Source organism: Pelobates fuscus, chromosome 4 (genome assembly GCF_036172605.1).
Source record: "Pelobates fuscus isolate aPelFus1 chromosome 4, aPelFus1.pri, whole genome shotgun sequence".
NCBI lineage: Eukaryota > Metazoa > Chordata > Amphibia > Anura > Pelobatidae > Pelobates > Pelobates fuscus.
In genome coordinates this window covers 207,969,624-207,997,263 of record NC_086320.1, presented here as the reverse complement: position 1 = coordinate 207,997,263, position 27,640 = coordinate 207,969,624, and the positions used below count along the sequence as shown (strand labels likewise).

At 41.8% G+C, this 27,640-nt stretch overlaps 1 protein-coding gene across 5 annotated transcripts in view; it reads left to right on the top strand.

The window, feature by feature from the left end:
- LOC134608777 (poly(rC)-binding protein 3-like) overlaps nt 1-27,640 on the top strand; it is a 1,002,469-nt gene that overhangs the window by 793,241 nt on the left and 181,588 nt on the right. Inside the window, exon 1 of one of the 5 annotated variants that reach the window (XM_063451875.1) lies at nt 8,936-9,515. The exons of 3 other annotated variants lie outside the window; for them this stretch is intronic. The gene's annotated coding sequence lies outside the window, so the exon portion shown is untranslated. Of the gene's footprint in view, nt 1-8,935; nt 9,516-27,640 lie in introns of those variants that run through there. One more of the 5 variants, XM_063451873.1, reaches the window with a different exon arrangement.

Genomic DNA, 27,640 nt, shown 5'->3' with positions numbered 1-27,640 from the left:
TGTAATGGGTGGAACTGCTCTTTGTGAAAAAAAATTGTATCCTATTAACTTAAAGTTTATGGGATTTTTATATTTTCATCGAAAAAGCAGACCCACTAAACATTGATCTGACTGAGAAGTTTGATGTGGGTATTTTAATTGTATTTATTTTTTGGGGGATAATCTATTAAAGCGTTATCTATACAACATCGTAATAGGTGGTACATTTTAGGCAATTAGTAAACCTTTAAGCAGGACTAGACAACCTCTGGCACTGATTCACATAGTCCATATAGCGGACACTGTAATGAGAGAAACAGTGCACTAAACCTGTGATACCTGATAATTGTTTGAAATGTCCTTACATTTAAAAGGGTATGTTTGTCCCTTATAAAGATACATTTCATTAACCTTGTTCCTGAGGCTCTGGAATGACCAAAATAGAGATCCCATCTGTTATGGAACTATAGCTCACTTAATGCTGGCAATGCATCATATGACTCTGTGCATTTATCTATTGTCCATCCTTGGGTGGCACTATGCATGGCCTTTGGGCTTTTATAATTCATGGAAAGTGCAGATTGCTGAACCTGCAACCATGCCTTCTGTTGGCTTGCTTGTTTGCTCACATCCCCCCAGCAGTATGAATGCATTGCCATTTAAACTAGACCTTTCAAACCACTCCTGTATCTCCACCCCCGATAAACAAACAATACTCAGCACCAAGCAAGCAGCTGTCATCACAACAGCAAATCTGACATCAGATGCATCTAACGCACAGTCAGAGCACATGGTCTGTGCATGCTTGCAAAGTAAGGATCTCTGATTATTTTATCTGCTCTGTTTTTTTTTTTATGATCATTACATTTTATTTACATGTCATGACATTTTTAAAAAATAGGGGGAAAATCTATGTCATAATAAATTGATGGTGTGATGGATTGACCCAGTAACTTTAATAACTTAGAAACATAGAAACATAGAATGTGACGGCAGATAAGAACCATTCGGCCCATCTAGTCTGCCCAATTTTCTAAATACTTTCATTAGTCCCTGGCCCTATCTTATAGTTAGGATAGCCTTATGCCTATCCCACGCATGCTTAAACTCCTTTACTGTGTTAACCTCTACCACTTCAGCTGGAAGGCTATTCCATGCATCCACTACCCTCTCAGTAAAGTAATACTTCCTGATATTATTTTTAAACCTTTGTCCCTCTAATTTAAGGCTATGTCCTCTTGTTGTGGTATTTTTTCTTCTTTTAAATATAGTCTCCTCCTTTACTGTGTTGATTCCCTTTATGTATTTAAATGTTTCTATTATATCCCCCCTGTCTCGTCTTTCCTCCAAGCTATACATGTTAAGATCCTTTAACCTTTCCTGGTAAGTTTTATCCTGCAATCCATGAACCAGTTTAGTAGCCCTTCTCTGAACTCTCTCTAAGGTATCAATATCCTTCTGGAGAACTTCTCACCAGTGTTCTGTACAATGGCATGAGCACTTCCCTCTTTCTACTGCTAATGCCTCTCCCTATACAACCAAGCATTCTGCTAGCATTTCCTGCTGCTCTATTACATTGTCTGCCTACCTTTAAGTCATCAGAAATAATCGCCCCTAAATCCCTTTCCTCAGATGTTGAGGTTAGGACTCTATCAAATATTCTGTACTCTGCCCTTGGGTTTTTACGTCCAAGATGCATTATCTTGCACTTATCCACATTAAATGTCAGTTGCCACAACTCTGACCATTTTTCTAGTTTACCTAAATCATTTGCCATTCGGCTTATCCCTCCTGGAACATCAACCCTGTTACATATCTTAGTATCATCAGCAAAAAGACATACCTTACCATCAAGACCTTCTGCAATATCACTAATAAAAATATTAAAGAGAATGGGTCCAAGTACAGATCCCTCAGGTGCTCCACTGGTGACAAGCCCAAGCTTCGAATATACTCCATTGACTACAACCCTCTGTTGCCTGTCACTCAGCCACTGCCTTACCCATTCAACAATATTGGAATCCAAACTTAAATATTGCAGTTTATTGATAAGCCTTCTATGTGCAACAGTGTCAAAAGCCTTACTGAAATCTAGGTAAGCAATGTCTACTGCACCACCCTGATCTATAATTGTAGTTACCCAATCAAAAAAATCAATAAGATTAGTTTGGCATGATCTCCCTGAAGTAAATCCATGTTGTCTCTGGTCTTGAAATCCATGTGTTTTTAGATGTTCAACAATCCTATCCTTTAACATGGTTTCCATCACTTTCGCCACTACTGAAGTAAGGCTTACTGGCCTATAGTTGCCCGACTCCTCCCTATTACCTTTCTTTTAAATGGGCACAACATTCGTCAACTTCCAATCTTCTGGGACTACTCCTGTTATCAATGATTGGTTAAATAAATCTGTTAATGGTTTTGCTAGTACACCACTAAGCTCTTTTAATAGCTTTGGGTGTATTCCATCAGGTCCCATTGACTTATTTGTCTTTACTTTTGAGAGTTGAAATAGAACCTCTTCCTCTGTAAACTCACGTGTAATAAATGACTCATTTATCCTTTTTCTTAACTGAGGTCCCTTTCCTTTATTTTCATCTGTAAATAGCGAACAAAAATATTAATTGAGGCAGTCAGCTAGACCTTCATCCTCTTCTACATACCTTCCTTCTTTTGTTTTTAATCTAACTAATCCTTGTTTTACTTTTCTTTTCTCATTTATGTATCTAAAAAAAGTTTTGTCCCCCTTTTTTACTGACTGTGCTATTTTCTCTTCTGTGTGTGATTTGGAAGCTCTTATAACTTGCTTAGCCTCTTTCTGCCTAATCTTATAGATCATTTTGTCTTCCTCACTCTGGTTTTTTTTATAATTACTAAATGCTAACCTTTAGTTTTTTACTATTTTGGCCACATCTGCCGAGTACCACAGTGGTTTCTTGATTTTTTTGCTTTTACTGACAAGTCTAATGCAATGTTCTGTTGCCTTCAGTAGTGCAACTTTTAAATAATCCCATTTCTCTTGGACTCCATTTCAATTGCGCCAGTCTGATAATGACTCCTTTGCACATATTCTAATTTTAATAAAGTCTGTTTTTCTAAAGTCTAAAACTTTTGTTTTTGTGTGGTGTGACTCAGTCACTGTTCTTATATTAAACCACACTGACTGATGATCACTAGATCCTAAACTTTCACCTACAGTAATATCGGATACCAAATCTCCATTTGTTAACACTAAATCTAGTATGGCCTCTTTACGAGTTGGCTCCTCAACTACTTGTTTTAGAGACAATACCAGTAGGGAGTTTAGAATATGTGTGCTCCTGGCACAAGCAGCTATTTTTGTTTTCCAATTCACACCAGGAAGATTAAAGTCACCCATGATGATAACTTCCCCCTTCATTGTCATTTTAGCTATTTCCTCAACTAGTATATTATCTAACTCTTCAATTTGTCCTGGGGGCTTATAAATCATACCTACACGAGTTACTGTGTGATTACCAAATTGTAACGTAACCCAAACGGACTCTATGTTCGCCTCACTAACTTTTGTTAGGCTAGATTTTATGCTATCCTTCGCATACAGGGCCACCCCTCCCCCTTTTCTGCCTTCCCTGTCTTTTCTATATAAAGAGTACCCTGGTATTGCTATGTCCCAGTCCTTTTTCTCATTATACCATGTCTCAGTAACAGCGACTAAATCTTCACTATCAGTTGCCATTATTGCCACAAGTTCATGGATCTTATTCCCTAAACTGCGAGCATTTGTAGACATGACTCTAAGCTTATCATTTTTTAACACACCTGCTACAGGCACCTTCTGTCCTTCTTTTGGGGGACTGATGTTTTATCACCCTTTTGCCCCCTCCCCCTCCCCTAGCAAAACCTCTGAACTGCTCACTGAGAACATTTGTTCCCTTTTGAGAAAGATGCAAACCATCTTTTTTGTACAGTTTATTTCCATTCCAAACAGAGCTACGATGAGAAATAAAGCCAAATCCTTGCTCCCGACACCATTCACCAAGCCACAAGTTAAAGTCCCTAATACGCATCCGCCTGTCATTCTGAGTGTTATGCACAGGCAGAACTTCAGAGAATGACAGTGTGGAAGCAACCTGCCTTATATCATTGGCAAAAACACTAAAAACGTCCTTAACCTCTGAAACCTCATTGCAAGCCAAGTCATTTGTCCCTAGATGGACAAGTACATCCAATTCGCCTTCCTGCTTTGCTCGCTTAACAATATTACAGATACGTCTCCTGTCTCTGTGAGCAGTAGCTCCGGGAAGACACCTCACAAGACCACCATTGTCCATCTCCACACCTCTTATGATGGAATCCCCTAACAACAACTGCTTTCTACTAGGCCTTGCCATAGTCTCCAAGCCTCTTTCCACAACACCACTTGCCTCAATGCCTCTTTCCACAACACCACTAGCCTCAATGCCTCTCTCCACAACACCACTACCCTCAGTGCCGGTCTCCATATCACCATTACACTCTGAAAGTGCAGAAAATAAATTATGTAGAGCAACAGACTGTGCAATATGCCTTTTATACACAACTCTAAGTCTACCAGATCCTACAGTGATCCATCTGCCATTCCTAGTATGTCTCTACGGCAGTGGCTTTGCAGCAGTTCCAGCCTGAACTAGCACTGGACTCCGAACCAACTCCTCCACTAGAGAGCTTTTACACCATGCAATATAAGGAGCCTAGCCTTTGGCCCAACCAGCCCCCACAGACTTTCAGGATACTCCTTGGGACTGAATGAAGCACAGAGCACTCGACCAGGAGCACTCGACCAGGAGAGCACTTGACAAAAAAACATCATGGAATTGTACACCAGATCAAAAGAATGCTGCGACCCAATGTATCTTCAAGTGGATTGCAGCATTCTCGGTCCCAGGACCGCCAGCCTGAGTGCTATTTAGAGGGGAGATCAGGGAAGTGATGACTCCAGCCAGCCACCCCGAGAACTTGAAGGAGTCCATGCCTCCCAGAGAGGAACCCTTTATCAGGGTAGCAGTAGAATTTGTAGGACCATTTGCTAAGCCTAGTCCCTCCAGTATTGCTGTGGTGGGCTATGCTACTAGGTACCCAGAGGAGGTAGCGTTGACCAGTATTCAAGCTGAAATGGCGGATGATGCCCTGATGCGCTTGTTCTCTGTGGTGGGGTTTCCATGGGAGACTATCAGATTAGGGCACCCAGTTCACATCAGAGGTCACACACCAACTCTGGAAACCCATCCAGAGCTCCCCCTATTATTACCAAATCAAAAATCTGTGCAAGCAGTTTAATGGGACTCTGAAGTAGATGCTTTAGACAGTTGGCAGGTCTTGCAAGGACTGGGAACAGTTTGTACCACACCTCCTATTTGTATACCGGGAGGTGCCACAGGAATTCACCTGGTTCTCCTCATTTCAGATATTGTATGGGAGGCGCGTGAGGGGACCCATAGAAATCATTCAGGAACACTGGGAGGGGGAAGCAGTGGCACATGGGACATGTGCTGGAGCTAAGGAACTGCCTGGAACAAATGACACGGTACGGGAAAACCTCCAGCAACCCAAACTGTCCATCTGGTTCGATAGTAGTGCTAGGAGACAATTTTTAAATTGGCCAGAGGTTCCTAGCATTTACACCAGTACAAAATGACAAACTCCAGGGCACTTGGCAGGGTCTCCACAATGTGTTGGAACAAGGCTGTGACATTACCTAAATAGCTGCAAGCTCCACTGATGAGAGGGTTAGATGCACCTTCCATATCAATATGCTAAAAAGGGGTCATAGAAAGGTCTAACTAGGGGAGGGATTGTTGCCCAAGGAAAAAGAACAGGCCTGATAGCTGTTGGAGGGCAAAAGGCATACTTTTTCCAGTGAACCAGGATACACTACCTTAGCAACTCATAAAGTAGGATAGACTCCTTTGAGCAGAGGCGCTCTCTAATTAAGTGATTTAGGTGGCCGCCTAAGGCCTCGCGCTGTCTGGGGCCCCGCAGCCGCCTAAATCACCTTAGGGCCAACTAACATGTCGGGTCCTATGTCTATGACAGAGGGCCCAACACAGGATGGGGCCCGGCGGCTTGCCCATAATGCCGCCGGGTGCGAGACCCCTCCAGTCAGTCTGCCCTGATGGAGAGCCAGCCTCCAGTCTGCAGCTCCGCCGGGAGTGAGCTGCAGACTGAGGTATCTCGCGATCTCCAGCTTGTCAGAGCGTTGCCGCGGGTTACCATGGCAACGCTCTGACTGGAGGTTGCGAGACTTACTACGTGGTCTGCAGCTCACTCTCGGAGTCGCTGCAGACCGGAGAGAGAGAGGGCACCTGCCGGACCACCAGGGGACTCCACCAGAGGGGGGAATCATTTTAATAATAAAAATATAAAAAAAGATATTTATAAACCCCCTTTACCCAGTGTCACTTCTCCTCTACCCCCTGTAATTGCTCCACCCCCTCTACCCACTGTCACTGCCCCTCTACCCCGTCACTGCTCCTCCACCCCCTCTATCCCCTGTCACTGCTCCTCCACCCCTTCAACCCCCTGTCACTGCCATTCTACCCCCTGTCAAAGCTCCTCCACCCCCTCTAACCTGGTCAATGTCCCTATAACCCCTGTCACTGCTCCTCCAAAAAGCACTTGGATCAGAGGTGTCTAGCTTGAGTAATCAATGGTTGAAGATTGGCAGGGCCACAACCATCCTCCAGTCCGACTCTGAGTTCCAAACTGTTTGATAACAAATCACAGTCTCAAATAATTGCTTACTGGAGCACCATAGAAGGGAGCTTATTCAAGTTCTTGGTGTTGCTGGATGCGTCATCACCTTCCTGCTCCCACTTAACCATTACTTTGGGAGACACAAACAGTTCTTTTTCAAGCTCAATTTTCCAGAACAAGCTATCAGCATTTTCAATCTGCTTACCGGGTAAAGAGTGTTTTGTGAAATCATATAACTGTAGGGCTAGGCTGCACCGAAGTAAGCAAGCATTGTCCCCTGCCACCATGTTAAGCTACACCTATGGGTTGTGGTATGCGATTATGGCCATCCAGGAAGATAGGTTTGCAATCTATTCAGCAACCAGACCAGGGGCAGGTATTCTTTCTCCACTGGGTGTTCGCTGACCCTAACGGCTCCCATGACAAACATTGAGGCATCTGTGAACAATAAAGCACTTTATTGGATCAAGAGCCACAAGTACTGGGGCATTAACCAGAGTATTGTTCAACTGTTAAAAGGCCTTCTCACATTTAGGAGACCACATGACTTGTCTGGAGAGGTTAGTTTTGGTTAAGTCAGTCAGGGGCTTTTTATTCTGGGACAAATTGCCTGTAGTAATCAGCCATACCTGAGAAGTCCATAGCTTGAGTCTTGGCAGTGGCGTCTCTAGGGTTAGTGTCACCCGGTGCGGTAACTCACTGTGTCACCCTAACCCCCTCCATGTCCCTTAGTGTTCCTCTCCCGTCACATTATATTCCAGACACATTATATTCCAGACACACACTAGATCCCTTACCCAACTCTGGATCATCTAAACACATACACACACTAGTTCCCTATATACACTCTGAATCCTCTACACACACACTCACTCACTAGATCTCCAATACACACTCTGGGTCCTTCAAACACACACTAGATCCCCTTCACACACACTACATTCCTGACATACAAACTCTGGATTCCCCCTGCAGACACTAGATTCCTTGTAAGCAAACACATACTACATTCCCTAAACACACTCTCTCTACAGCTGCTACACACACTACATCACCTATACACACACACTACAGCCTATATGCACTCACTCACTACATCCCCTATACACACTATGCCCCCTATACACACACTCTCTACAGCACCTAGACAAACGCACATTACATTACACCACAAACACACCACGACTGAAACCAACCTATTTACACAAAACCACACCACAATCGGCTCACTCTACACACACACAATCCCACAAGCAGGCTCCAAACACATGCACAGTACTCTTTCCTGGCATTTTTGTCTCCTGGTATCCATTTATAGAGACACCAGAGACAAAAATTTCAAGCAAACACAGTGCAAGCATGTTATTAAATTTGCTTGCGCTGTGCAGAACAAATACAGGGTCTTGTTCTCATGCTAGAGCTCTTCAGCAGAGCTCTACGCATGATCTGCCCTGGAAGAGCATTGAACCAACATGCTCACTGTGAGAGGGGGTCTGCTTGTCATTGGTGATGGCAAAACACACCCTATCTGGCCCCGCCCCCTCTCAGTGGGCCGGTATGATTTTAAAAAATGACCTGGCCAAATTTTTTTTCCCAGTCCTGCCCTGTTTCCAATAAATATCCTTCGTATTTCATATTGTCTTAATCGAAACAACTTATGGTTTGCTTACTTTCAATTTTACTAAATGGTGGAGTGTGGTGTAAGAGTCGCCTATTTGCACTTATTACACTGACACACTAACAGGGTTATTTACTAAAGTGAGAATTCCTAAGGAATTTCAGATTTAAGGCCAGAGTAGCTGTAGTGAAAGCATAGCTAACTTAGAGACTGTTACCAGTTCGACTATTTTTACCTTGAAATTTAAATTCACTTTAAATTCTCACTTTAGTAAATAATCCTAAAAAGTCAGATCCCAACTTCTTTTGCGCTTTTTAAAACCTAAATAATGTAGGTAATTTCCTTTCCCTGCTTGGCAGATACGCCATGTAAAAAAAAAAAACATTATACAGTATGTCATATATTACATGTCATACCTACTGAAAAATACTAAATAATAGTATATACACACACATACACACAGCATGCGCACATACTATATATTAGAACAGTATACTAAAGCAATGAGTATGAAGCCTGCTGTGTGAGAATTCTCAGAGATGATGAATAAAGCAGATGAAATCACTGTAGATGTAGTTCCTGGAACTGTCAGCACATGATTTCAATGTGCTGAATACAGAGAGAAGGAGTGGGCTCAGCCGTGTGCCAACTACAAGCAGTCCTTTATCAGATGAGCAGTAGCTACCAGGATAACATCTTAATAAATATCTGCTGGGCTGCTGTTGACTCCTGTGATCGGATCCCAGCAGATTGCTGCTTGTTGTCTGTCTATGGATGGGATGGAGGAGCAGTCATTGCACAAGGCTGTGTGTTGGGTATAGTGTTCTCTCGGATTAGGACATCACATTCCCAGCTCTGACAGAGCCTTTGTTCATTATATTTATAGCAGCTTCTGGTCATTGTTGAGCAAAGGAGATTGCCCTGCCCTCTGGCCCTTTCCTAAGCAGATTTTGGGCAGAAGCTCCTCTCATGTGGCACTAATTGAAATGATTGGTGGAGGGGGTGTCGCTAGCTCACTGTGCCTGACTCAGGCTTATCTGCTAGGGGCTAAGCAAGAGGAGGAAAAAAAAAAAAGCTTTGCCTCATTCCAGCAAGGCTCAGGGCTCCTGGCCATCTGTGCTCAGTTGGAATCAAGACACACATAGGACAGCACTGAGAGTGACCCTGCAGGTTTGGAACACAGCATTGTCCAGTGGAGGAGCAGGTTAGTGAATACAGTATCTCTTATCTCTCACTGAAGACGTTGTATTTGTTCCATTGATATGTGTAGTGTAGCTCAGCTCTCAGATCATGTGCTTTACGTGTGTATTTTCAAAACCCTTTGTATCCCTGCTGCTCCTGTGTGAATCCTTCCAAACTGCCCTCATGCATAAAAGTAATTAAAAAAAAAAAGAAGCAACAATGGCAGAAGATACCACAGCATTGACAGTTTGTGCCCACACCAGCAGTGCTGAGGTTAAATGTGCATGTTACCGGAAACAGGGCTTAAATCGCCTTAGATTGCAAGCTTTTGTGTCAAGGATTCTCCCGTCTTGGTTTGCTTTGATGTGTAAAACAGTCCCACCGCGCTATTCACTCCCTCTGTTTCTTTTTTAGCTTTGTGACATGTTTGGTATTTTCTTGCTGCTACACAAATGAATGTGTACATACTTGTGATGCCTGGCTGTATGGCATCCTGCACTTGCTGCTGTTGTCTTGATCTGAGGAGGACTAAATTACTGTAAAATAGTGCTTCGTCTTGTGCTGCTGTATAAAAACAGCACTTTGGAGCCAGTTACATTTAGTTCACAATGTGTAAAATAATACAGTTTAGTGATGCGTGTTGTTTTAGACTTGTGAAGTGTTTAATTGTTTTTAGTCTTGTTTTATATATTTATTTAGTTTACCAAACTTTAATACTTTCCTTATGAGAATGTGCATTTCTTCTAAAGGCCTCTGCAGCATTGATATGGTTAATGTGCTAAATGAAAAATGGTTCATACTTTAATTGCTGCGTATTATATAGTGTAATATATTATAACTGCGACATAAAGTGTATGCGATAATTTTAAAAAGTAGGCCAACCATAATCTTGAAATTATTAGAGCTGAGTGTATGGTGATACATATTTTTTCTTATAACAAACTTTTGGGGAATTAGTCTTTATCAATGCACACACCGTTTAAATAATCAATTTTTAAATATAAGCTAAATTGTTATTGCATAGTTTTGTAATTTTGTTAATCATTGGTCGATAAGTATATAACTGTTTGCTACTCAAAACTAGTACCCAATACTGATTCCATTGTACTGATTATAAAAAAATTCAAATGTTGGTGGGCAACAATGTCATGTTTGTGTTAACAATAGGCCAAGTCTGAATCCGAAAGTGATGTCATTATTATATTAGACATTATGCTTGTTACACTGGTTATCGGACATTATTTCAACATATACGTCAATTCGCTTTAAGAATAGTGTTCACAAATTCAAATTTTGCTGTTATGCAGTTACGTTATGCAAAATAACCACAATATTAATATAAAGTATTATGTTCTAATGTCTGCCTCAGTTTACTGGAGATATTGTAAGATACGGTGACTGGTCATTACACCTGTTGTTTCCTACTTTATTATAATATTTTGGGCCTCTGTACCCAAGAAGTTGCCTTGTAGTTTGACGAACCAGAAGCAAAATTCAAAATGGATCCCTCAGTTTCGCTTTGGCCATAGACTTTGTTTAGTACATACTCTGTTTACAATAAATGCCTAATAACAGGGTTAAGCATTATACAAATGTAATGAATGTACATAGTAAGAATTAAATCAGGTAGACATTATTTTGAGACAAATTTGAATGTCTTTGGGAGAGAAAAAAACGGGTCGCAAGAGTATTCTGAGAACGGACAGCAGCTGAAATAGCCTGCCCTTCGGTGGGTCCCCGCTCAGAACTCAGGCTGGTTTTAGCTCATCTTGTGCCATTACAGAGAGAACATATCTGAAGCATATCAGACTGGTCCCACCCATACGGGCAGTCCAGATCTTTGGGATACAAAGGCGCCAAAATTGTCTAGAGGAATAATCACGTTATAGGCATGCATTTTATAAAATACGCATAACTGTGCTTTTTGCTGGAAGAGCAACAAAAATAGCTTTTTTGCTTTTTCATCACATTTTCATAGCTTTCCAACACACAATAAATAGTTTGTTTTATTAAATGTTTTATGTCTGCTGAGTTTGTATTGTACAATTTTCTTTTACCAAGTGGGCAAACACTCGGATGTGACAAGCACTGACTATAGAGCTATAAAATGCCTTATTGTTAGTACTCTTTTATTATACATTATGTGAAGCATTCAATGCAATATTTATTTGGCATTTTCTTTCTACCTAAAGTACTTATTGATTGGTTTGCATTTATTATATATGTATATTATACAAGATAATTTTCTTCTGCTCAGTGTGTTTCATAAATAATAAATTGACTTGGATACATAATTGCAAATCCCATCTTTTAAATGGCTGCTGAAATCCCGGATCTATTAAACCCTTTGAATTCCAGAGGATAGTGATGCATACTTTTTCAGAGTTCAGGCACTGGCATGGTCAAATCAAGTACTCAAACAACGTAGTAAATGTTTCCATAGCGTGGTAAGGGATGCCCAGTGGTTATAAAAGCTGCCATTGAAAATGGCGTTCAGATACACCAAGCACATGTGTGGTTCACACAAAGATGTGGGTGCTAAGTTATTTCTTGAAATCTTTCGAAATTGAATCTCAGCTAATGACACTCTGTCACTTCCTTTTCAGCTGAGAATTCTGATTTCCCTTGTTAATTTATATTAATTAACGAGCATAGAGTTTCATACTGTTCAGTGCTAAACAGTAACTGGCACATTTGAGATTTATATGAATGGCAATCAATATATGGCCTTATAAACCTAATTGCTATGTCTTTAATTGAATGTTTGACTTCTAATAAGTACATTATTTTGGGGAGTATATTGACAGATTTACATTATTTTGTGACATACATCTTATGTTCTTTATTATCACATCACCTTCTTCTGGCCCATTTGTTCATTTGGGTTTTATTTATTTTTTTGTTGTTTAACTTTTTGAAGAAATAGTGATTACATTACACAACATTTTTTTACTAAAGACTGATTTGTGTAGAAATACATTTGTAGGCCTAAAATATTCAATTTAGACAAGTTACGTATTTTCCAATTTAGCTATTTTGTCCTTAATGTTGCAAATAAATATTAATATAAGTAAAGTTGCTGTGAGCTATACAGCGGGTAATCTAGGGATATTTTGCTCTTTATTGAATCTATTTGTAAAATGCAAGTTTGTTCCACGCAACATTTCATATCCGTGTTAAATATCTAAAACCGTTTCTGTAATTGCAAAAGGATTTGTCAAATCACATTGTTATTTATCCATAAGCTTGGTAACTAAATTACTGTTCACACTTGCCCTGAAAAATCATTTCTGAGAACATTCTGAACAATATAGGAGTGAAATGGGTATTTTTTAAAAAACAATTGAGGAATGTATTTTTTTCCCCATATATTTTTTTCTTTTACTTACACAAGCTATTTCATTGATGGCCATAGTTTAAAATCTTGTATGATTTATCAAAATGTTTGGGAGAGATTTAACAAAAAACAACCTGGTTTACTCAGCCAATTTATTAATGTCGAACATTCATTAATCCAGCCCAAGAGCTCTCCGCCTATCATTGCTATCCTGGTTGGACAAAATAACTGTTGATAATAAGGAAGTTGGCTGGAGAGGATGCGGTTTCTGGGTGTTGGAGAGAGAGTAGAGATTGTAGCCGTATTAGTCAAGTGATGAAGATGCAAAATAACAGATTAATTTAGTATCTAATTTTTTGGGGGGATTAACAGAATTTTGGAATGACAAGCTTTCAGGAAAACCTCCCTTTCTCAAGTCTAAGGCATTTCTGAGTAAACACCACACATAGAAAATTTGAGTTGTGATAAGGGGTTAAAGTAACATAAGTGCAGATAAGACACAGGCCTGGCAGAAAATAGACACCATTCTAAAATAGGTGTAAATGTTTTGTATAAGGATCACACAGTGAGTGGGGGAGAGAGAGTAAAAAACAAACGAACAGTGCAAGAGATGGTACTAGAAGGGGTAGAGTTAAAATAATAATTACACACATTAAGAATGGATGAATTCATATCCAAGAATCCACAATATGCTTGAAGGCCTATATACAACCTAAGCAGAAATAGATAGAGAGAGAGAGAGAGAGAGAGAGAGAGAGAGAGAGAGAGAGAGAGATTTTTGGAATCCCCTTTGAGTACTTTGATTTTTAGGACCTTGATTGAGTAATCAGGCTGGATAAAATGGTTTCCCACAAGACTGCAGTAAGATTCTTCTTTGTGGTGTTTAATGGAGTGCTGTACATATCCATCCTTCCATCTAATTGCTGGGTGCTTTCCCCAATGTAGCACTTTATGTTGCATTTGGTGTATTGTATCATATATACCACATTTCTAGATGTCCATTAGTAGTTTAATTCTGTAGGTTTTATTGTTGTCTGTGCATATGTGATGGCACAATTTGCATGGAGGCTTTTTGCCTTACCTGATCATTTTTTCTTTATTCTTCCCATCAGTGGGTAGTTTCATGTTGATAATTTGTTGTTGAAGGTTTGGTGGTCTACAGCTCTAAAGATCCTCTGGGTTCTCTTTAAAATCAGGAACAAAATAAATTGCTTGTTTTTGCTATTTATTTATGTAATACATATGTATGATATAAGTATGAGAAAAGGAAGAGGTATAAAGAAGACTAAAACCAGCTCTGATAAATAATAGTAATTAAGTATAACACATACAGACAAGGATATTATTTTTCCAGTCGATAACAAAGAAGGATGTGCTCTAATTGCTCTCAACACTTGTATCCAACTGAGAGAGAATGACCTCCAGGTCAAGTTGACATGTGCTTCTCCACATATATACTATGTCACATACTCTTTTTTTACAGTTGCTCTCAATCTCATTCATATATTTCACTGTAATGTGCTTGGCTGTAAGTTCGACTCCTCCAAAGCCACCGAAATAAAGGAATCAACTCTCCATCTTGCCATTGCCTTGACCCCTTGTATTGATTCTATGTGGTAGCTCTTCCATAGAAGTACAGAAAATATGTTTGCTTACACTGTTGAGTTATCAGAGTGTATATTTGCACAGTGAAATAATTATGTACAAAAATAGTTAAAGGGACACTGCAGGATAGACACAAGCTCTTATTTTTTGATACCGCATGTAGCTAATGCTTTTTTTTTTTTTTTAAAAAGACAACGATTCCTGTTTACATTTTAATATGAAATTAATAAATGAATACATTTAAAATGAAAACTATCATTATTTTTTTATTCATTTATAAAAAATAAATAAAATGAAATAATGATATAAAATGTCAGTTTTCTGATATCTTCTTGCAGCACCCACTCAGACCAGGAACAGGTTCCATCAGAAACCTATCAATCTGATCTGTGTGATCTGATCATATCCCCAAAATCTCTGTACAGAGTAGATTATGGAATATGGAGGTCACTCCCCAGGAGTAATTCCATTAATTAGTTTTGGTGATTGAAACTACTGAAAAAGTAGAAACACTACGGCTACTATCATTTTACTGACCGCTCCAGTGACAGTTCAATGCTGTGCACTATTCTGCATATATTTCCATTGTCAGAAGATGAAGTATAGCTCTATTCTCTTATGTCTGTGATAAAGGATAAGGCTTATAGATCCAGTATTCTTTTGCAACCCACTGCAGTAATGGGTATAGATTGCGCAGGTGTACCTAAAAATAAAAAAATATTCCTATTAACATTTTTTTTAAAATGTATTACTTAAAGGGACACTATAACATTCAGAATACAAATCTGTACTTATTATGCTATAGTGTCCCTGTTCCTAGATCTATATAGGTCCCCCTCCCCCAATTTGCAATAACATTTAATACCTTTAAACTTTTAAATGTGCCGAGGTTCCCTTGCCACTGCTGTTCTCTTCTCATCCCATGATGTCACAGAAGAGGCATGGCCATCTCTGTGACGGTCCAATCCAATGATCATTATAATGGAGCATTGGGTACCTATTACACATGCATGGCTTCAGTATCACGTGACTGAGTTTTAGTTGGTCAGAGTAGAGGAAGCACCTCTAGAGATGGACGTAATATTGCAATGTAAATGCAGGTTCTAAAAAATTGTAAGGTTTTACATTGCAGAGTTAAAAGGACAGGGATAATGCACCCAGACCACTTCATTGAGATGAAGTGATGTGGGTGACTAAAGTGTCCCTTTAACCCTTTCACAGAAATATTGGATTAATACATTTGATAGACAATAAAGTATTCCTTATCTTGCAATAAATATTGCCCACAGAATAAACCCTTTTCTGTCACTAGATTGCAGAGATATTTTCATGTAGTATGTTTGGTGTAAAGATTCTGGCATCTTTGCAACTTAGTGTAGCAGTCTAAATAGTGTTAAGGGACAATACATAAGAAAATATTAGGACGATTGCATCAAGATAATAGAGCGAAGATGTAAAAAACTCTCCTAAACAAAATAAGCAAAAATTTCTAGAAAGCATGTGGAGAGCCATGGACATATTTTCTGTAAAATACACACGTTTTCAAGACAAGCTACAACATATATAAAAAAAGTTATTAAAACCTTGAAAACCTCTTTACTGTAGAACTTTTTATAAACCAACCCCTCTGGATTAACTGAATACAGTTAATACAGTTAAACAGATTAGTGAATTATATTGCACTAACAGAAAATTTATGAAAATAACCTAGAGACAGTTAATAATTTCAGATACCTGTGTTAAAATCTTTTTCTATAGAATCTATGGCTATGGATACATTGACTGCCCTACAGACTAAATTATGAGTTGGGTCTCAAGGGTGTTTTGATCTTAAATTGTTTGTCTGGATGATTTGTTTTTGTTTATATGCAAAGTAAAATTATGTAACGGGAAAAGTCTTAAATATGCTCTGTAAATCTAATTTTATATATTTAATAATAAGTATTCACGGCTCTCCCCCTCTCCCCCCCCCCCCCCCTCTGCCCAAGTTGCCTGTATACAGTCACACACACAGGTACAGGCAGACAGTCACATGCTCAGTTACAAGCAGACAGTCAGACATGCTCAGTTACATGCAGACAGTCAGACATGCTCAGTTACCGGCAGACAGTCACAGAGACAAAGACTCAGTTATAGGCAGACAGTCACACACAATCACGAACAGTTACAGACACAGAGTCACACACACAGTTACAGGCAGACCGTCACACAGTCACAAGCAGACAGTCACACATACTGCGTTACAAGCAGAGAGTCACACACACTTGGTTACAGACAGGCAGACGCTTACGCACGCTGATAGGCACACATGCACTCCATTAAAGGCAGATAGTCATACACACGGTTGTAGTCACACATACAGGCACAGACAAAGACACAGCTACAGCAACACACGCAGTTACAGTCACACACATGAAGACTGTCACATACACAGGCAAACAGTCACACCCCCAGGCAAACAGTCACACACACATAGGCAGAAAGTCACACACATAGGCAGACAGTCACACAGGCAGGCAGTCACAGGCAGACAGACAGTCACACACACAGACAGACCGTTACACACACAGACAGACAGCGACGCGCAGGCAGACAGTCACACACATACAGACAGGCAGTCACAGACAGACAGTCACGCACAGGCAGGCAAACAGCCACACACACACAGGCAGGCAGTCACAGGCAGACACACACACACACACACAGACAGTCACACACACACACACATACACACACTTACCTCTTTCCATTATGGCTGGGAGGGGGATTGGTGGCAGTTGGTTGTTGGGGAAGCAGGGACTCCTTCTTCCCCCTTCCTGTGCAGCAGTTACCAGGAGCATCTGGTAGGTTTTAGCCCCACCTCCGCTGCCATTTTAGCCCCGCCTCCGCCTCACAATAAGCTCCACCACTGTCACTTGGTAAGCCCCGTCCCTGCTGCCTCGATATTTTTTTTCATAGACCCAGGTGGAGAATAATGAAATCCTCCACCCGGGTACCTGCTCTAGCTCCCTCTGCACTCCTGTCACCCAGCCATGTGTGAGCTGTGTCGGCCACATGGTGCCCCCTGCTCCATGGCATCCTGTGCGGCGCACAGCTTGCACACCCCTAAGGCCGTCACTGTCTAAAATGCAAAGATGCTTTCTCTTACACTTGTATGCATAAAGGTTACGTTTTAGATTCTTACCCTTGTCCCTGAAAGCCTGGATATGTATTACAAAGCTTTATAAATGTAAATAAAAGCACAAATAACTTTTCAATTCTTTACTTTTACTTTTTCTCTTTTATTTTTTTTGTTCTTTTGCTGAAAAAGCCTAATATTTCAAACATTTCTGTACATGTAAAAAATTGTCTCCATCCCTTTTGACTTTTCCGATTGACAGGGATGTGAGCGTATGTAGGGCCAAAGCCCTAATTTAATTGCTCTCACTTCGACACCCAAAAGTCCTATGTGAGAGCTGTTCAGCAGGGCTCTGTGCAGAAGATGTCCTATAGGGGCATCAAACTAACATGCTCACTTTGTGGTAATGGCATGACACACCTCCTCTCTGGTACACCCTCTCCTATTGGCATTGTATGCCTTTAAATGCCCAGGCCACATTTTTGGATTTGCTGTTGGATTAATATACTGGGCCCTGGTCCCTCTTGATTTATATCATAGCTATGGGTTTTAATGATGTGGAGCTGTAGTATGATCTTTGATACCAAACCAAACCTTAGTTCGTCTAGAAAAGATGCACTAATAATAGTAGAGTACTTTAAAGATATTACTATAACGTATGAAGATCGTTTTAAAATATGTTTAACAGTTTGAAATACACAAAAAGAAATAGCTACCTTTTACTACGCTTGGGCACTGTAAGATCTAAACATCAACAAGAAGCTCAAAGAATAATTTTTCTTCTTAGCAAAATAAAAGGCTGGACAGAATTTACAATTTTTGATTGGCTGCTGTTATCACATGCTCTCTGTGTACTCTTTTTAATTGTGACACTGTCTCTTGGGTTTGAAAGTTGTCATGCAGTTTCAAAATGGCTGCCTGGACAGTGGAGACCTGTCAAATCAAGTACTGTTTACAGATAAACCTACTATAGCTTGCTTAGATTAAAATAATATTAATCTGTTGGGAAAATTCCAACTGATTTACACAAAGAAAATTTTAGTGACAGTCTCGCTCTAAGCCGTATCACTCCTAATAGCTCATATTTACGCTTACGCTGTGCAAACATTAAAGCGTGAAATGCCATGAATAATCTTTATCAGTATAATTTTAGAAGAAAAACCCTGCAAACATGGTTATAATTCAAGACAGGCGTTTTGCCTCTGTGCAAATTGTCAAACAGATTTTATTTAAAAAATGATGTGGTATTTGAATACACTTGTGCTTACCAAAATCTGTAATTCACATTTTAAATTCAACATGGTTTTAATACAGTTAGTGTTATTTGAAAATATATATTTTTTGATTTTGCTTAGTCCATATCAATGTTTTAAATTACTATTTTAAATGCCATCTCTGGCCATCTCTGGTCCTGAGACTATATACCAGGGATAAGCAACCTTTTGGTATTTTTGTATGTTGGGGAATTTTGCTGAGGTAATGTATGGTTCAACTGATGCTTTGTGAGGTTGTATGTGTGTATGGGTTGTGGGCTCTGTGTATTATTTGTGGGATGTTTGTGGTATAATGTGAATGTATATGCAGACTGTTTGTAGTGTTGTGTACAGTGAGAGAAAAAAATATTTCATCCCCTGCTGATTTTGAACATTTGCCCACTATCAAAGAAATGATCAGTCTATAATTCTAATGGTAGGTGTATTTTAACAGTGAGAGACAGAATTACAACACCAAAAAATCTAGACATCTCAGGAGGCATTTTGTCCCACTCCTCTTTGCAGATCCTCTCCAAGTCATTAGGGTTTCGAGGCTGACGTTTGGCAACTCGAACCTTCAGCTCCTTCCACAGATTTTCTATGGGATTAAGGTCTGGAGACTGGCTGGGCTACTCCAGGACCTTAATGTACTTTTTCTTGAGCCACTCCTTTGTTGCCTTGGCTGTGTGTTTGGGTCATTTTCATGCTGGAATACCCATCCATGATCCATTTTCAATGCCCTGGCTGAGGGAAGGAGGTTCTCACCCAAGATTTGATGGTACATGGCCCCGTCCATCGTCCCTTTGATGCGGTGCAGTGGTCCTGCCCCTTAGCAGAAAAACACCCCCAAAGCATAATGTTTTCACCTCCATGTTTGACGGTGGGGATGGTGTTCTTGGGGTCATAGCCAGCATTCCTCCTCCTCCAAACATGGGGAGCTCAGTTGATGCCAAAGAGCTTGATTTTTGTCTCATCTGACCACAACACTTTCACCCTGTTCACCTCTGAATCATTTAGATGTTCATTGGCAAACTTCAGATGGGCCTGTACATGTGCTTTCTTGAGCAGGGGAACCTTGCGGGCGCTGCATAATTTCAGTCCTTCACATCTTAGTGTGTTACCAATTGTTTTCTTGGTGACTATGGTCCCAGCTGCCTTGAAATCATTGACAAGATCCTCCCATGTAGTTCTGGACTTAACTCACCGTTTTCATGATCACTGAAACTCCACGAGGTGAGATCTTGCATGGAGCACCAGACCAAGGGAGACTGACAGTTATTTTGTGTTTCTTACATTTGCGAATAATGGCACCAACTGTTGTCACCTTCTCACCAAGCTGCTTGGCAATGGTCTTGTAGCCCATTCCAGCCTTGTGTAGGTCTACAATCTTGTCCCTGACATCCTTGGACAGCTATTTGGTCTTGACCATGGTGAAGAGAGTTTTAATCTGATTAATTGATTGCTTCTGTGGACAGGTGTCTTTTATACAGGTAACGAGCTGAGATTAGGAGCACTCCCTTAAAGAGAGTGCTCCTAATATCAGCTCGTTACCTGTATAAAAGACACATGGGAGCCAGAAATCTTGCTGATTGATAGGGGATAAAATACTTATTTCACTCATTGACATGCAAATCAATTTATAACTTTTTTGACATGCATTTTTCTGGATTTTTTATTATTCTGTATTTCACTGTTAAAATACACCTACCATTAAAATTATAGACTAATCATTTCTTTGTCACTGGGCAAACGTTCAAAATCAGCAGGGGATCAAATACCTTTTTCCCTAACTGTAACTGGTCTCTTACTGTAATTACTGTATCGGTATAAAATTGGCTTCTTACTATAATTATGTTTTGGCTGGTTAGAGCCGCTCATAATACGGGAAGACCTGTGACATGCTCAGAACAGAACAGGAAAGTTGGCATGTTTTGTATATATTTAAATATTCCATCCATCTGCTTTAAAAAGATTCTATTTTATATATATATATATATATATATATATATATATGTATATATATATATACTTTATCTTCATCATTACAAAGTGTGTGTTTGTATACATACTTCATCTGCTCACTCAGACTTCTCGTGGTTTATTGGATCCCAATGCTGCTCACTTTGTAAGTCTTCAAGAAATGAATAATACTTGAATTACGAAAAATATATCCAAGCTAAGGGCTACTAGCAGTGACAAAATAGAATGATTCGATAAGTACTTTAAATACCTGTGAGGTTTGAGATCACATTCAGTGTATTCCTGTCCATGCTATCATTGAAGTGCTTTAAGTAATAATGTCCAGATTGACTTAACTTGTAAGTGCTGAATAATACATTTCTTGCCAAGCTCACAGTGATGGAGTTGAAAGTTTTATATCCGTTTTCTTCTGCGGGTACACAGCTTAAATAATTTGAGATGCTCAGCAGATTTTTAATCTTTTGCTGTAAAAATATTTAGTAAAATACTATTCTTTGAGCACTATTTAATGTATAATATGTGTGTACGTACATGTGTGTTTGTATATATATGTGTGTGTGTGTGTGTATATATATATATATATATATATGTATATGTGTGTGTGTGTAGACACTGAGATCGGCTTATGAAATGTGTGTGTGTGTGTGTTTATATATATACACACACATTTCATAAGCCGATCTCAGTGTCTACAGTGTAGCTGCTGTAGAAAAATGGGTCGTTGGGGTTTTAGCATTAAGCAGAAAATCCGTGGCCAATAGGATTTAACTGAGATGCAAAGGTTTATTCAGAGCATTTAGTTAATGAAGACAGAGACAGGAAGTGTGTGTGTAGTTGCATTTGTGTGTGTCTGTTTGTGTGTGTTTATCCTATGTGTGTCTAGTCGCTTTTACAATAGCAGTATAAGGATGTTTAAAAACACTGTATCCAAAAATCCGTAATTTTAAATACCGGTATGTGCAGTGTCCGATAGATGGTATCATAAAGACTGATAGAAAAATCAGTGCAGTCAGCAAAGAGTAAAAGTAAGAATTCAATGTGAATTCAAAGTAAATTTCAAATAGTTGAACCCGGAAAAGTTCTCTATGTTAGTAATGCTTTCAGTTCAGTTACTCTGATCTTAAATTTGAAATTAATTTTGAATTCTATTTAAAAAAAACTGTGCATTTCAGAGGCAATGGTGTATTTGTGTGTACATATAAAAGCATTATATATTTCATAAAATATTTGTAGTTTACACATAATTGTAAATACCTGACTGTTACTTTATGTAAAAGAAAAGTTGGTCAATACTCCGTAATGACGCCAATATGCTGTCTTTACTGAAAGAACATCAGCATCAGAAAATATTATATGCAGATTGCTACATGATAAATGCTTGCTGGAATAATAGCATTATGACAAAAAGCAGGAGAATCATCTTTAGGGAAGTTCACTCACTCACCCCTGTCACTCAGTCCTTAGCTTAGACCTCCAAGCATCAGCATAGAGAGGTCTCTGGTGTGAATTGATTGTCTGATAGGGAAGGGACTAATTTAAAGAGCATTTAAATTTAAATCTATACATTAGCTATCATTTCAGCTAGCCCAATGTACGTATTAAATGTAATGCTTTTTCATTTAGGCATAAGTTGTTTATACTGTGATAAGTACACTTTAAGGAGTAGCGAGATGCAGATCTCTGTATGTTATCTAACAATCACTCACTTGAGCCTTTGCCAGAGACAAAGACAGCAAGTGATGATAGTGGATTAGGGAGATAATGTCCTCTAAGAGCTGGTGTTTGCACTAAACTTTACCACTAAAAAAATGTCTCGGTTGACTAAATCAAATAAAATATTCAATTTGTTTTTTAACTTTTTTTTTTTTTACCAATAGCAGCTTTCTTAAATAAAAAAAATCAAAACATTTCTACAACATTGCTTATTACATAGATGTTATGGAAATACAAAGGTTGCAGATAAAGAAATATAAGTATAACAGCTAGAAGTGAATATGGTCCAGTTCTATAGTTTCCATTTCTGGAGTGCTAGAAAGTAAAGGGTGTTTGCAGCACTGCTACTGAGCTTCCATGGGCTTTTATTATCTCCATGTACAATGTTCAGTTTTTAGCTATTTTTAATAATCATTTTCAGTTTGCTGTTAATGAATCTAGTAACACAAATAGCAAATATTTAAATAACCCAGCAGAGAGAGAGAGAATGTTACAATAATCAACTGACATTGTATGCGTGTGTGCACGAGCGTGGATGTGTGATTTTATTTTTTTAAAGGGACACTCTAAGCACCAAAATCACTACAGCGTAATGTCTCAGCAGTATAAACACTGTCATTTCTGAGATACATTGTCTCCTAGAGGCACCACTAGTGGCTGTCCTCAGACAGCCACTAAAGGTGCATCTTGTCGTGGTCATGCAATATTTGCAGGTCTGGTATTTGGCGTCTTCAGGCTGAACACTCCCCATAGAGATGCTTGTATAATATTCTCTATGGGAAAGCATTGGTTTGGCTGAGATTATCATTAGGGATGATCTCAGCCATGGCAGAGTAGAGGTCACAGCGAGACTATCCTGGCGGGGGACGTAGGTGAGTAAAACTGCTTTATTTAAGTTTCAAGTGGCGGCAGGATAAATAGAAAGAGGAAAAAACTCTTACGTTAGAAATAAATGTTTGTATTTCTAACATTAGAGTGTTCCTTAAAAGTCTGTTTATTAATATAAGTATACTTTTTAAAGAAGTTTGAATTATAACACATGACTTTATTACTAATCACAATCATGTAATATACTATTGCATGATTGTGATTAGTAATAAAGTCATGTACTATTACATGATTGTGATTAGTAATAAAGTTATGTGTTATCAAGGTGAGACAGACCGTGGCACCAAGAGCAGTTGCAAGTGGAAGTAAGACAACAGTGTCTTTGAACTGATTTAATATGGAGGATGGCAGCTGATCGTAAAATGAGTCAGGTGGAAGCTTAAAACTTTGACTCTGGTCACATGACAGCTGACCCAACCATACCCAACCATCAACCCGTTGCCCCCCAATAACACACGTGACACCTGGTTCTTGTGGATAAGGGCAACGGCCACAGCTTTATTTAATTTAACAATTTGCTCAGTCCAAAACCTGCCAGCTGTTGGGTATTTGCCCAACAGGCAGTTCTCACAACTTCGATACCATGAGCCTCGACAGCCAGCTCCTCGCCATCAGCTCCGTGCCGGCTGTCGTCTCCCCAATGTCCTTTCTTCCTCTGCGCTGTCCAGGGAAACCGCCAAGCTGTGACAACACAAAACAACAGCACGAGACACAAACCACAACACCAGAAACAGGGAGGGGGGGTGGGAAAACAGTCAGGAGCCCTCAACTGATCCTGCCGACTGGTAAGTTCCCTCCCTCTCCCCTTCCTTAAGAAACCCCCAGTTTTTGCAACATTGTATCCTTTACTAAACCATCCCACAATCCTTGGGCAGCAGTCATGTTCCCCCTTCCTTATTATTCCAGGGGGAATCTTGACAGCTGACCCAACCATACCCAACCATCAACCCGTTGCCCCCCAATAACACACGTGACACCTGGTTCTTGTGGATAAGGGCAACGGCCACAGCTTTATTTAATTTAACAATTTGCTCAGTCCAAAACCTGCCAGCTGTTGGGTATTTGCCCAACAGGCAGTTCTCACAACTTCGATACCATGAGCCTCGACAGCCAGCTCCTCGCCATCAGCTCCGTGCCGGCTGTCGTCTCCCCAATGTCCTTTCTTCCTCTGCGCTGTCCAGGGAAACCGCCACCGCGATGCCCCTCCTAGCGCACTACACTGCGCGGGCATCGCGCCCCCCCGCCGACAGCGCCTCCTCAATTCCCGTTTGCAGGCCCAGATTAAAAATGTCCAGCCCAATCGGAGACAGGTGCACCCATCCCGCCTCATGAGTGCGTCATTGTCCCCCTCCAATTCCACATGCCTCACTACAAACCCACCCAGCCGGCGTACAAACCGGGCCATGGTCATATTGACCTTCCGCCTATAGCGCTCCAGAGCCTTACCCTTTCCTTCGGTTCGCCCGACCGGGCGGGGCACGATCTCGGACCATACGAGGGTCAGGTCCCTAAACAACGCGACACAGCGGGCCAAGTCATGCCGCATCGCGTGCACCAGGTCCACCGACCGTCGCCGTCCGACATCGTTCCCGCCCACGTGAATAACCAGGGTAACCGGCCCCGACACGTAGCGCCTGAGCTGGACCAGCTCAGCATATAACCCGTCCCAGGACAGTCCCCGAATACCCCTCCAACGTACCCTTGCCACATCGTAAGGAAGACCAAGGTTCCGGCCATAGGGTCTACATTCAGCCCGTCTAGCTGCCCAATACACAAACGAGTGTCCAATTATCCATATAAAACGCGGGGAAGAACCTACAATGAAACAACAAAACCATAACTATGCTGCGCCGCTGGCCTAAAGCAAATGAGGGCGCACATATAGCTGGAATCGCCCCGATTGCCAACGTCCCAACCGCTTGAGAGCCCCTGGTGGAAGACCCAGCATACTGGCCTGAGTAGCCGCCCCAATCCTGAAGGAGTGCGTAGTGTAACATCCGGGAGACAATCCGATGTTTATCACGCTCGCCCGAAGAACTCTGGCGAATTGAAATCGGCTAAGCGCGGACCCATCCTGATGCCTAAACAGCGAACCTGCTGCCCTCCCGCGAACCTCCAGGAACTCCCGCAGCAACCCGACCGGGCAGAACCGCTGACCAATAGCCTGAATCCGCACTGAAGCGCCAACCCCCATCTGATCAGTCTTAGACCTCCGGATACACAACGCGACGTCCCTCGTAGAAACCTGAACATCCGACGCTCGCAAATATGGAGAACCCTTGAAGCCAGTTGCCAAAAGTACGCGGCAGCTGCTTACCCTTCTCGCCGTCTGCAGCCTCCCCCCGTCGCGGTCTATCCACCGACTCCCGGTCCGGAGGGACCAGGGACAGAACATCTACGTACTCACCTTTTATGATCCTCTCCTTAACCTCCAGCGCCACATGCATCCCTAGTGGGGACAGCTCACAACCCGGCAAGCAACCCTGAGCCCTACCTACCCGAGCATTCAACTGACTTTGATCATGGGCCTGGGCGGGGAGAGAAGCCGAAATTGGGGACACCATGGAGCCCCCCCCCTGGGAGCCTATCTAACACTGCTCTAAGCAACCCCAGTACTTCCTGACCCCTTAACTCACTACCTATACTATCCCCAGCTAGCGCACTCCAAGCGCTGGCGCAACACTTACCGCTGTCCGGCTGAGGATGCTGGGCATCACCTTCTTCCGAACAGGAACTGGATCCTGATGACAGGAGTGATTCACGGCCGGCCTCCTGGCCCGACCGCAATCTGCTCTCCATGGTGCTGGTGCTTGCTCCTCTGTGTCCTCTCCTCCCTCCGGCTGCCCTCCTGGGCAGTGTCCGCGTGGTTCCCGACTCACTTCCTGCCGGAACCACGCTGGAACGCAAGGCCTGTGACGGCCGCGCTCTCCTGCGCGGTGCCGTCACGTCCGCGCCTTGCGTGCTGACGCTGCCTCCGGCCGCGTCCACGTCACGCACTGAACGTGCTGACGCGACTTCCGGGCGGGCCGGAAGAGAAGCGCGCGGGGAGCGCGATCTTCCCGCCCTTTCCCCAGCCTGGCTTCCGCCGCCATCTTGGGCCTGCTCACCTCCACCTGCGCTCTCACCGATCCTCTTCCTCCTCCCTGGTACCGAACATCGGCTCTGGTGCGCGGCCGAGCCGCCACTTTTCTCCCTCCTCTGGCACCGAACCGGACTCGGAGACAGACGCGACGGAGGCCTCGATCTCCTGGCCCTCCGTCCGTCTCGGGATGCAGTCTGACCGGCCATCTCCTCCTGGGGAACACTCCTCACGCCCGACACCAGCTCCTCCAGGGCCCCTTGTCCGTGGGTCTCCATGTAAGTTTGCAGCAGTCCCTGCAATGCAGCTCCAGTGACAGCCATGACAACTTCAATTCGCTAGTGAGTGTCAGATTATATTCGCCGTTTAGGTGATAAGCAAAAATTATTTTTTTTTTTTTTAGAAGAATAATAATTTTCTGTATGAATTACAGGGAACAGTCAGCTGAAAACAGTCAGGAGCCCTCAACTGATCCTGCCGACTGGTGACGTGCGACACCTCCCTGTCAATGTCATCGTTCACCGATCCGCCCGACGGGTAGGACAGGTGGTGAATGAGACGAAAGGATCCTGGCTCTTTCTTAGGGACCAATCCCAACGGGGAAACCCTCAAATTGGGAAATGGCAGAGTATCAAACGGGCCTGCCATCCTGCCCAGCTGAACTTCCTTCATCAATTTCCCTTCTAGAATACCCTCTTTACCCACAACTGAACGCAGATTGTCCGCTAACGAAGGGGAATCCGAATGAACAAACGGAATCCAAAACCCTACCGAAAACCCCTCCAGTAGGACCTCTGCATCCTTACGCTTGGGGTACTTGTCGAGCCACGGGCGCATCCTTATGACGCTCACCGGAGTCCTCCCCTCTAGGGAGATCATCCCTAGAGGGCCTCCCGCCTTGCCTACCCTTCTTGAAGCAGCGCAGGGCCGGGTGGGACCCTCCACAATGCGAGCACTCGTGTCTGAATCGACACGATCCAAACCACTTGCACTGGCTCTCATTGTAGAGCCAACAGACGCCCCTGCGCTGTCCAGCCGGCGCACTGGATGGTGCGCCGGCTGCTCCAGGAAAGGGGGACGGACGACTGGGGGTCATCAACAAGAGCCAAAGGCTCCCGTCCTGTCAGAGTAGAGGTCACAGCGAGACTATCCTGGCGGGGGACGTAGGTGAGTA